We start from the raw sequence: 13,337 nt of genomic DNA, 5'->3' as shown, positions 1-13,337 counted from the left end.
TATATTGAATATTAGTTACATTTTAGATCTTGAAGTTTAGATTTAACTTACTTTTCATTTTGATATTTTACTTCTGCTAAATAGTTTCAGATAGCTGTATGTTATTTTCCCTTGGATTTTCTTTCAATAAATGCAATTATGTTAAATACTCTATTAGTGTTTTGGGGAGATTTCTGCTGTCAATAAGCACTTAAGTTAGAAACAAAAAGCTATTTAGATTGGCAATTATATTTGCAAATTAAGATGAAAATGCCATCATTTCTTTCACTATTAAAAAGCTTTTATGGACTCAACACTGCAGTGAAGCACAATTAGCCCATTAAAGATATGTGTTGATTTTTACATCCTTTGTGAGGGATCGTTTATAAGATTATGTTAAACAAGTAGGCACTAAAAAATCTTTCTGAATGAACTGTGAATTAAGAATTATGGCTCAGTTTAGTAACTCTGGGCTTCTGCATGATATGTGAAATATCGACTAAATATTACAGCACTAATGTTCTTCAGGAAGATAGCTTCAGTCATATATTTCATGGGGACACTGTAGGCTACATGTGGGTTTTCTGAGGGAAAAAAATAACAGTGCTTGACAGTGATTCAAGTGAACCAAAGTATAAATGGAATCCTAATGAATAACTTGCATAGCTTAATTTTCTCTCTGTCTTTGGTATTATATTTCTAAGTACATCCATGAAATTTTAGGAAAGTGAATACAATTATCATTAATAGACCCATTAATTGTGTGTAAAAATCAACTCCTAACTATGTATTAAAATGCTATTTATTCTTTATAAGCTATTTAGTTTAATACCTGAATTAAGGACCTTACCCATCTTTTGATTTCCTTTAGTACTTACATTCCTTCAAAGAATTCTTTAATTGTCTGAATATCTGCTCCCAGCTGAAATTGTAACCTACCCCAGGGCAAGGACTGTATCTTTTAACAAGTTTAAGTACTTCCAACTTATCTAGGTTCTATAGAGATTATTGAATTAATGGTGATTGAATTAACCCATGATTTAGAGCTATATTTAGAATAGAACTTATTCACTGAACCTAGGAAATAAGCAGCAATGTCACTTTCAGTGATAAAATCAATGAAATTTCACGGACAGAAGATGTCTCCTGCGTGTGAGAAAAAATGAGAAGACAAGGCAATTGAGAAACCAGCGTAAGCATTTGCAACAAGATTTCCTGGCATTTCTTTGTTTAATAAAAAGTGATTATATTTCTTAATGGAAGGGCAAATGTCAATGTTTTTGCAAACAAAATTACTATGTGGTTAAACCAAGGAAAATGAAATTAATTCTGCATGTTTTATGTCAAATGCCATTGCTATACATGAGACTAATACTGCATAGGATCTCTACTTTCAACCAAAATGTACTAATTGTAGAGTATTATGCTTAATTATATATTAGACAGATCATGAACTCTAGCTAAATTCAATCTTAGCTCCTTTCTAGAGTTTGTTATAGTATATATTTTTTGAGATCCAATTATCCACTAAACTTGAAGTATATTTAAACAAGCAAATATTTTTATGAATTCTATAATAATCAAATTATAAAACACAATTCTAAAAATAGGGAAATATTTATATAGTTCTGGAAATTTCTTATGTAGCATAAATTCTTATATGGAACAAAAATGGTAAATTAATTTTCAAAATTGAGAATTGTGTTGAACAGAGAGAACTAATTTTTGTTATTTTGTTTCTGTTTTAAATTATATGTTTTAATTTCCAATATTAAGACCATTCAACAGGCCAAGGTGCCTGAAATAAAAGATGGTACAGTGTTAGTACACGGTCACTACACAGTAACTAATTGTTAAGTAAGTGAAACTATAAGTAGTACACTGTCTGTTATAATTTTTTAATGGAATAAACATGCATCTTTCCTTTTTCATTGGTTTAGTTTCTGACAGTGTCATGTACAAGCCTGGGATTTTGCATGTATTCAAAAAGCCTTTCCAATACAGGGGTATTTGAGGATACCAGAAGGGTAGCCATTCTGAATCAACATCCTCCACTAGGACTGGCCATTCCTCACCCAGCAGTGCTTTCCTCCATGCTTAGTATTGCTTTCTCCATGCAGTCTTTCTTCAGACTAGAAATACTCCTGTTAAGGAAGCATATTAGAGTTCTAGAAAATTTGCAGGTGACATTTCATTAGCTAAAAGTTCTCAAATTTCTAGCAAAATTGGCTGAGAAAACACTGACCTATGGAGGGGACTAAGGAACCAGGAGAGGCATGCAAAGAGTGAGGTATGGCATTTCCAAGACTGTATTCATTTGGCAATTATCCTGAGGACAGGTCCAAATTACATATCCAGTACATAAAATATAGACAAAGGAAAGGAATGTTAGTTGGTTTCATGTAAAGGCTTACAGAACAGAATGAGAAAGCTTCTAGGGAGAAATATAAACAATGAGGCCCCCTAGAGGAGGACAATATGAGTAGATAAGGAGAATGCATTGAAAAACAAAACTAATCAAACCAGAGCCTTCACATTCACAGAAAGGAGAGGAAAGGAAAATCACATAACCAAATACATTTTGTAGAGATACTTAATCTAAAAACTGAAAATAAAATATTTAGATGAAGTAAATTTGAAAAGGTACCACAATAAATATATATGCAAATATTTTACCCCCCACACTTCTGGCTTTCTCTTTACTTGCAGGGACCGTAGTTACACTTCGACTTCTCTGTCTATCTACTTCTTCCTTGTGTAGATTCACAGTATGTAGGTTAGTTTAGGTTGAGTGTGCCAGTTTGGCAAGGAGCATCTTCAAGTTATTTCCACTTCCTGTAATAATCTTAATGCCCACGCAAACACACACACTCATAAATACACACTATTTATATAATTTATCATTTTCAAAATGTTTTCATTTCATCTGTTCCAGCCCATAACGGTTAGTGACTCACCATGGTACTACTTGAATCTTTGATGGATGCTTTCCCGTCTTCTTCCCATCACCCTGTCTCTCACTGCATGTGGATGGCCACCCTCCACGGTGTGAGCCAGGACTGAAAAGAACATGTTTTTAATAAGCAGTGTCTTTGGTATTTTATTTTGTCTGTTGTCTTTTCGTGCTTTTGTATTTTATTATCAGTGAACCTCCATGCTTTATCAAATCTAAACCTTATTTTACATACCTCTAACGAAAAAGAAAACATTTTTATTGTGATTGTAAGACACCATGAGTTGATGGTAACAGAAAGTCCTATTTCAGAGATGTTAAATTGCAAAATAATAATAATCTTAAGGCTGATGAAATACAGCATCATTTATAATTACACCAGATATCTCAATTGACAGCTTCATAGGAAATCTGCTTCACGTGGTATAATGCAGTTGAACTCCAATTCTATGTGAATCAAAATCTAGAATGGTTGTTGGAAACACAGATTCCAGAATCCAGTGGTTTTGTTTCAGTTGATTTTGAGGGAAGGGAGAGGGCATAGGATTTTTTAAAAGCCTCTTAAACAAACATGATCTGTGTGGCCAAAATAACCACAGTCTATTGAAGATTGGGGTATTGGAAAGAACTCGATTTCAAAACCTGATTTCTACCACTAGGAGATGTGTGATCTTGCACAGATGGTTTAAAATCTCCGTGCCTTAGTGCCTCTGGAGACACCATGGAAAAATGTGGCGTCAGACAGCCAGGGTTCTTCATTGCATGACATCATCTCCCTCAGTTCCCTCAGCTAGAAAAGGGGGTGTTGGGTTATCTAATTAAGCAGCTAATATGTGTAAAAAACTTAGAACATGAATGGCCTATAAAAAGCACCACATAAGTCGTTGCTCACCTGTAAAAATGGCACGGTAACAACAGTACTCACCTCGTAATGTCACAAAGATTAAATGAGACAATGCAAACTAAGCATTTATCAAAGAGAGAAATGGGATTTTTAATACACTGGTTTCATAAAGTAATATATCTTTTAAAACTCTTCTAATAGCTAACCCTTATTTCCTTGTCCTTGTTGTATCTTGAAGATAGACAAGGAAAAATTTTCTATGATATTTAAATGATTTAAATATTTTAATGCTCTTATTTATCTGACATGAAATGTAATAGCCCCCAAATGAAATAAGCTCTCTGATACTACTTTATGATGTAAATTATTTTTTGAATAACCATGCTTATTTTAGGGTATAGAAAATTAAGTTAGAAAAATGCTAGTAAGTAAGCACAAGTTTGGCATTCTTCAAAAATTACCTTTGAGAGTAACATATGTGTTTATATTCTAGACAGATATGCTGCTCATTTTTTTAAAAAAATAAACTTATTTTGAGATGATTCTAAGTTCACCTCCATTTGCAGAGATAACATAGGGAAATCCTATATATACTTCACCAGGTTTCCCCCACTAATTACATCTTACAGTTATGTATGTGTATGTATTTATTTCTGTGTATTTTGATCACACCTGTAGATTCATGTATCCACCACCACAGTCAAGATACACAGTTCAATCACTGTAATAACTCCTTTAGTGTTGTCTTTTACTTTACACATTTCCCTCCTGCCTCCCCTTTTCCAACCCATCCCATATTCCTGGAAACAAATAAACTCTTCTCTTTTCTACAATATTGTCATTTCAAGAATGTGGTATCATACGCTACATAAATTTTAGGGATTGGCTTTTTACAGACAACATAATTCCCTGGAGATTTATCCAAGTTGTGGCATGTAACCAATAGTTTGTAAACTTTTATTGCAGAGTGTAGTATTGTGTAACATTTTGTGTAACCATTCACCCATTAAAGGACATCTGGGCTGTTTCAGCGTGGGGCCATTACAAATAAAGCTGCTATGAATGTTCATGTGTATACTGTTGTGTGAACGTGAATTTCCATTTCCGAGATAAATGTTCAATATTATAAGAAACTGCCAAATTGTTTTCTGGAGTGGGTGTTCCACTTTTCCCTTCTACTAGCAATGCATGAATGATCCAATTTCTATGCATTCTCACCAACATTTGGTATTATTGTTGGTATTTGTTTTTATTTTAACTATTCTGATAGGTGTGCAATGTCTCATGATTTTAATTTTCATTCCTAATGACTAATGACATTGAATGCCTTTTCATTTGCCATCTGAATATCCTCATCTGTGAAATGTCAAGCTATATCTTTTGCCTATTTTCTAATTGGATCTTTTGCTTTGTTTGGTTTTGGTTTGGTTTTGAGTTTTGAGATCTCTTTTTATATTTTATACCTTAAATCCCTTGCTGGGTATATGGCTTTTAAGTAGCTTCTTTCAGTCTGTACTTTGTCTTATCATCCTCTTCACTTGGCATTTTGCAGAACAAAAGTTTTTAGTTTTAATGAGGAAGGTCTAATTTATTATTTTTCCCACTTATGGATTATGATTGTGGTGTCAGGTCTAAAGAACTCTTTGTGTAGCTCAAGATGCTAAAGACTTTTCTTACTCTTATTCTATTATAATCAATGTTTTAATCTTAAGATGGAAAGTTGGACAAATTTTAAGTCCTATTATAATGTTAGGTACTTATTTTAGTTCAAAATACAAAATGGTGTTTTCCCAGAGCAATGATGGAAGGTATAAAATAAAGTAATAATTAGGGCTAACAACTTAGCTTCTTTAGAGGTTAAATCTAAATTTAGAATATTACATTTAAAAGTTACTTACATGATATTTGGGCATCCCATAAAAACTTTCATATAAAGACAAGGAAATTGCCTCTCTTCAACCCAAACATATTCAAAGATTACTGCCCTTAATTTTTAAATTCTTCTTTAATTCCATTTATAGGAATTGCCACGGAAAATCAGACAAGGAAGCAAATAATCATGTATTAGGATACTCTGGCACTTTATAATGGTGAAAAAAAAATTGGAAACTATAAATGCCAATCAGTAAAGGAATGGTTAATTAAAGTATGGTTGTGCTCTTCCCATATCCGCTCTAGCGTTAACACAGTGCAGGCTGAAGACTGCCAATTGTGTGAGAGATTTCTTCAGGAACTACCCATGCACTATAGCTCAAAAGTGCCAGAAATTAAGAGCATTACAGCCAGCCCCCTACCCCCCCCCATTAGCAACCTTCAACCAATGTATAATGTCCCAGGTTTCTAGCCCCAAAGGAGACTAACTGTGAGATACCTGTTTTTAAAGACTCCCAGAGTTCCCCAAATAGGACCAAGTTCATTATCCATGGAGTCCTTGAATTAAGAACATTTTTTTATTGGTTGCCTTTCCTTTTCTCTTTAACTTCCTCATCTCTACTAGAATTCTCCAGTAATTACCTTCCAGAGAAGATACTGTATTAAAACCTTGTCTCAAAGAGAAAGTTCTCTCTTCTGGGAGAACCAAACTAAGGCAATAGTTTATTTACAGAAGAAAGAATCAGGAATCTATTTTTTTAATGGGCTTGAACTTTAACATACAAATATGTCTACTACATATTGTTAGGTTAAAAACACACCATATTACATGTAGTCTGATATATTTATAAAAATATGTATACCCCAAACTTCTACATTCTCCTGTCTGGTAGGTATGGTTTAACAGAGTTTCATTTTCTTTTATTTTTTTATCCTTAATTTTTTTGGCATTAAATATATATAAATTTTGTAGTCTGAACAACAACAAAAAATCCTGGAAGAGAAAAGAAATGACCCAGTGTAGAGGAAGATTGTTCTTTAGGATTTAATTGTTCAGAAATAGATCTCGTCTACATTTGGATGGCCTAGGAAATGGGGCTGTACCCATTTTATACAGTGGTATAAGACAGCCAGGAGAACCATATCTGCTTGGTGAGTTCTCAAAGATGTGCTGGGATAGTGAAAACAGGATAATTGTCAAGGGCAAAACCTCACTTAATGTTCCCCACTGACAGGAAATCAGGTAAGGTTGTGAAGTTAAAATAAGCTCTAGTTAGAGAGGCATACTTGATTCAAAGTTCTGATGGGAGATATTAATCAGAAAAGTAAAAAAAAAATCTTGCTTGTAAGTTAATGAAAATGACAATGATTCCTGAATTATGAAGAACAATGAAGAGTTCACATGCCAGGAGAAATAAGCAGAATTTCTGTTTTATGATATAATGTACATATTCCTCAAGACTATTTTTCCATTTTTATCTCTTCCTTCCTGTACACTAATTATTTGTTGATCTCAACTGTGGTCTCTCAACTGTTTTTGTTCTGAAAGATAGTACACATAAGAATAATCTCCATCACAATGAGCACTTTTCTTTTCATCTTTTCTGCCCTGGTTAGCTCTGTTGATTTGGTTACGTGCTAATGAAGCCAGTCCTGAAGATTCAAACTCCATCCTAATTAGCTCCTCATAAAGAGATGCACTCCATGGACACACACCGATAGTCTCAGCCAAACATCTGACCAATGCTTGTTAGTGGTCAGAAATAGGACTACAATTGTGTAGCTAAATTGATGGTTTTCATGATCACAAGTGAACGAAAAATTTAAAACCTCCTTTTACATTTAGTGTATTAATAGCTGCTGCTTCTCCAGTATTCATTCTATCTCTGATGGCAGCAACACTCATAAGCCAGAAACCTAGAATCAACCTTGATGTCTCCCAAGTCTTCATCCCTTATCAAATCCATCAGCATGTCTTGTTGATTTTTGCCTCTTGAGTATACCTGGAAGCTATGTCCTTGCCACCATCCCTGATGTCACTACCTAGAAAAAGTTACTATGAGCTCTTAATAGGATTCCGCATTAGTTTCTCACTGTAGACTTCTACATTGTCTTCCGTATTGTCATCCTCATTCTCTACCTGTAGCTTATAAAATTATCTTTAAAAACTTACACAAATATAAGTTTACTCTCCTTCTTAAAGCCTTTTAGTAGACTCCCATTGCTTGCCGAGTGAAGACCGAATTCCTTAAAGTAGCATAAGAAAATCTTCATGATCTGACTTCTGCTCACCAATCCAGCCTTATCTTATTCCCTGGGTACTGACATTCCCAAGTACCTATCATAATTACATAACCCATAGGTGGCACTTAACAAATTAAGATGAAGAATGAAAAACTCTCCTACCACTCTCACTTCTTGCTCATGTTGCTTCAGAGACAGAGCTTTTCTTCAGTTTCTCCAATGCTGCCTCCGTGCTTGGGGCCTTCATGTCTGCTGTTCCTTCTTCCAAACACGCTAAGCCCTCCTTCCCTGCAGCTCCATTCCTTTCTCATTTCAACTTAAAGAGGTATTCCTCTGGGAGACTTTTCTTCATCATTTAGATCAAATCAGTGTCTTCTATTATATGTTCCCTCTAGTTTTCTTTAGAACATTCCTCAGATGTTTAATTAAGTACTTGTGTATTTGATAATTATGAGTTTCCCTTACTGCACTGTAAATTCTAGGAAACCAGAGGAATCATACTTATTTTGTTCACCATTTAAAAAAAAAAGATTCAGAGTAGTGTGTCAACTCTTTTGTTAAGCGACAAAGAATGATTATATTTCCCCCCCTATCTGATCCTGTAGAAGAGTCTAAAGACCTTCCCAAGGATTCATTCTCTTCAGTCAATATGTTATTTTTGATACTGTTTATCACACTTTTTTGAAATTACTAACTTCCTGAAACTACCAATATTGGCATATGTTATCACATTTGCTAGCTTTTTTCTCATTATTTTGGATACTATCTATTGCCTCACTTGCCACCTACCCTACTTCTATCTTTAACTTTTCCAGTGGTCTAAGTTAATTTTTGTTAGTTCCATCCTACCCACTACAAGAACTACCCTTTCATGGATGATGTCTGAACTGACCTCATTATCCAGGTCTACATCTTTTATATAGATTTAAGATTTATGCTGAATACTCTTTATAGTCCAAATCAGTAATCAATTTCCTCTTCATTCCTAAAAACCAAATTCTTCCCCTGAATTCTTTATCTTATTAATTTAGCTACCATTATGCTACCATTAGTCTAGTGAACTATTTTTAAATATGTTTAAAACCTGCTGAAGCATCTTTACCTCCATTTCCCGTGTGTCCTAAATGTAATCAGTTTTGCCTCATTTCTGTCATTTTTAACCTTTTTTTAAAATTTCACTCTGCTTCACAGACATTAATATGAATTTTCTCCTGTGTACACAATGGCATAGCATCCTGAATGATGTCATTACCCTTATACCCCCTGTTCCCAAAATTAATCAAAACTCTGTCAAATTGGTCTTCCTACATATAGTTCCACTCTCTTACAAGAATGTGGAGCTTCCAACATATTGGTCCCCTGCTCAAGGATTCTCAGTGTCTACCTTTTGCATTTTAACTAAAATAAAAATGCCTAACTAAATACCCACAACTTTCCTTAAATATATCTAATATATCTTGCCAGATTACTGTACACTGCAATTTCACTGGAAAGCAAAACTTTCCTAGAACATACTCACCTTCTCTAAAGTCTTTGAGTTTTATCTTACTTTTTCACTTGACAGAAGTGACTTATGGTCTTGGGATGGGGGTGAGAGATAGGGAGTCCTACACATTCTTGAACATTCATGTCAACTGCTACCTTTTTACCCTTCTTGAAATTCATAACACATTTTCACACCTCTTATGGGACAGATATTTTGCTTTATATTATAACCATTGGGTCCTTGTCTTGTCTTTTTAATAGAGACTGTAAGCTCCTTAAGAGCAGGCATTATTTCTTATTAATTTAATGTTCCCTGCAATGCCAATTTCTGAGATTGGCATATACTAGGTGCTCAATTAATATTTGTTGAATTAAACTAAATATGTAGTAAACCAAACTAACAAAAATGTATATATATAGAATACTATTCAAGAAATCATTGAAATTTGTACATCAGAATGTATAGAATAAAGAATTTATTGTTTCTGCTGTATCATTTGTTTTATTATGATTTAAAATATTATTTATGTTTATATGATTTAATTATCTTCAAATTTCCTAATAAAAAATTAATGTGATATTCCCAAATGCTTTGTTAGATAGAACAAATAGTCACATGCTCATTCTATACATCAGGAAACTGCTACACAGAGATTTTATAACTAACCTGCTCTTTAAGATTACATGACTGGTAACACAGCCAGAATTAAAATCAGGGTCCTTTCACCTTTGTCATCCTAATGTATTACCTCTTAATCCCAGTATTATTTATCTGCAGATATAAAGCGAATTAATATATTAATGTAATTTAATGTTTCAAGTTCTGTTTCACCTGAAGTTGAAATATGTATAGAATACATTCTTTTGGCTATTCTGAAAAATGAGAGGAAGATTAAAAAAAGCTCTTCAATACAAAAAAGAAAGAATATCAATATTTTGAATGTATTAATTACTTGCAATTATGTATACATGCACACAATTGAGTGTATATATGTATATATCAGCATTTCTTTTGATGGCTGCATAGTATTCAGCATATATACATATATCATATCTGATTGAAAATTCTAAGCTCATAATTATCTCTCCCAACCTCATGATTTTAGAATAAAGATTCTAGTGACTGTCTCTCAGAAGCCATACCCATCTCTTGACAAGAAATCTTTAATCTCATATCATGCAGTAGTTCAAATAGACAAAATTGAGAAAGATTTTTATTCTCATCAAAATTTAATCATATTCATTTTAGGATGAAATTATCTGTAACAGAACAGCATAAACTAAGGTTCATATAATGCAACCAGTTCCCCTATTTTCGAGTTAGCTGTGTACAGTTGCCTGAACATGAGCAAACCAGATTCAGATCCTTTATGAATCTGTAATTTTGGACCTAGACTCCATTGGAAATTGTACAAGGATGACACAGTCTTTAAACTTTAATAGTCATCTTCGCTCATCCTTAGCACTAAATGTAGTCTCAAAAGAAGAATCAAAAATGCCATGCTGGTAGCATGAAATGTTCTGATATCAAAACATACATGAAATGTTTTTTTCTGACACATTCACACTGAGAACCTGGTGTGACTAAGAGGTTTAAGTGCACGCAAGGGCACTGATGTTGCTGAAAAAATGACATGACTTAGTAGAAAGTCTATTTTTCTAATTTCTATCCCCCAAAACACTTGAAAGTCCCAAAGCTATTTCTACCTAGTTATATCAAAAAGGGATTTCTAGAATGTTAATTCTATGTTGAAATTGAGAAGAGATCAATTTCATAGGGGTAGAATTTAAATAAATCAAAAGTTTAGGGAAGATAAATGTTTATAATTAATAATAATGTCCTGTGTCTTTTTGAAGGGTTTTCTAAGATAGCTACTACTATTCCTTTAAATGAATGTATTTTCTTCTTTAAGAATAAGATTAGAAAAATACTGATTTTTTGCAACTTGAGAGGACAAGAGCAGTACCCTACATGAAATGTAATCCCCTCTTTCATAAAGGAAAATTTGGTTCTAAGGAATGTATGCTGACAAGGGTAACATTTTAATCTTTTAAAATTAGTTTTAATAATATAATTTGATTTGTTCAATTTCTCAGAAAAAATTATTTTTTACGTTTGGATTTTTTTTTTCTTTCAAAATGTGAGTTGCATGGGTCTTTACTGTTGAGGGGAAGGCAGATGGGTTATCTTTACTAGCTAGAGTATAAGTTTTACAGCTAAGATCATAACCATTCGTATGCTTCCTTTTCACTTGCAATTCATTCTTGTGCATCAATGCATTCTTGTGCATTCTTGTGCAGTCATGCATTAATTCAACAGATCTCTGTAACATGCTGCTATGAGCCAGACCTAGTATTAAGATCTGGGAATGCAGGTGAGCAACGTGGATGACACTGCCCCTTCTCAAGTTACTATCACTAATTTCAATGGACTTCTGTTTTGTTTCTTGTTTTTTGTTTTTTTAAGGCAATCTAGTCTCAATCATCTGGGTGGGAAAAAGTACTAAACCTTGAGTAAAAAATTTGATGTGAATGTTCTCAGCTGTATTCAGTTCTCAGTAAATATCTTTTAAATATATCCTACCCACCTAGTACTTCTTCCTGTTGATTCCACTCTTGTTTTGCATTGCAAAACTTGTAGGGATCACATTGGAAAATAGAATAACACTCAATTTCCATAGACAAAGGTTAGAAGAGCTCAAAGGACTCAGCTCATTTAACCTAGCATCCTTTTATCTTGTGAAACTGCCATAGTGGCCAAAATGGGGTCATTACAAAAGAAAGGAAGGCCTTGGCTCTGAAGAAAGGATGCTGGAGACTCTGTGGTCAGTTGCTCAGAGAGCCCTCTCTTCTCTCAGTCCTTATCTTTTGCAAACTTACTAGGAAAAGTTAAAAAGTAAATATATTAAAAATTCTAAAGATGTAGTAACATATGTGAACTATCTTTTTGTAAAAGTAGCTCTGAATTAAAACTTAATTTAATTTTTAAAAAGAGGGGGAATATACTTACCAGGAGCTTAATAAAATCTGCGATGCTGTGTAGTCAATCGAGAAAGAAGCTATCCTGAGTCATTAGTTAAATATGTCCATTTCTAAAGAAGCTATTACTAGCCTGACTTTCCTTATCCTTAAGTAAAGTAATGCTTATCTGATTAGCTATTGCAAGTCAACCTTCCAGAATTGAGTTGCAAGTATAAAGAAAGAATAACCTAGAAATTAAATCATTGGGTTTGGAGGACATTCTATATTTTGTTTCCAGTATTTCTGCAAACTGTAAAAATTGTTATCTATTGCAATTTCTTTGTGAAGTGATAGATTTCATAGTGACATTAGAGTCAGTTCTTTAATTTCCATTTAGTCAGTTATTAAAATGTAATAAAGTGTTTCTAGTCACAAATAATATGAGAAGCTTCTTTAGGATGATGGATGCACATATGCACCTAACCATCCAATTGTTTCACAACAACAACAAAATGAGTGATTTCTACGAGCCAAGCATTCACTAAGAACATGAAAGACAAAAAAATACCTTACTCTTGGGGCACCTTGGTGGCTCAGGGAGTTCAGTCTCTGACTCTTGATTTTGCTCAGTTTATGATCTCAGGCTAGTGGCACTGAGTTCTGTGTCAGGCTCAATGGGGAGTCTGCTTGGGATTTTTCTCTCTTCTTCCTTCTCTTTCTCTTTCCCCTCTGTCCTTCCCCTCACTCACGTGTTCTTTCTCCACCAAATAAATAAATAAAATATTTTAAAAATACCTATTCTTATGGAGCTTATATTATAGTGCAGCAGAAATATAACCCTGTCAGCACAAATAACATATTAACAACAAAATAACTATAATATATTACATGTTAAACAGTGCAAATGCTACAGAAAAAGTAAACACAGCACAAGAGAAGAAAGAGTTGGAATTTTAGGATGTTATGATATCATTTGTTCTTAATATGTTTGAGAATGAT

This window comes from Mustela nigripes, chromosome 13 (genome assembly GCF_022355385.1).
Source record: "Mustela nigripes isolate SB6536 chromosome 13, MUSNIG.SB6536, whole genome shotgun sequence".
Taxonomy (NCBI): Eukaryota; Metazoa; Chordata; class Mammalia; order Carnivora; family Mustelidae; genus Mustela; species Mustela nigripes.
This window is presented reverse-complemented; position numbering follows the sequence as displayed.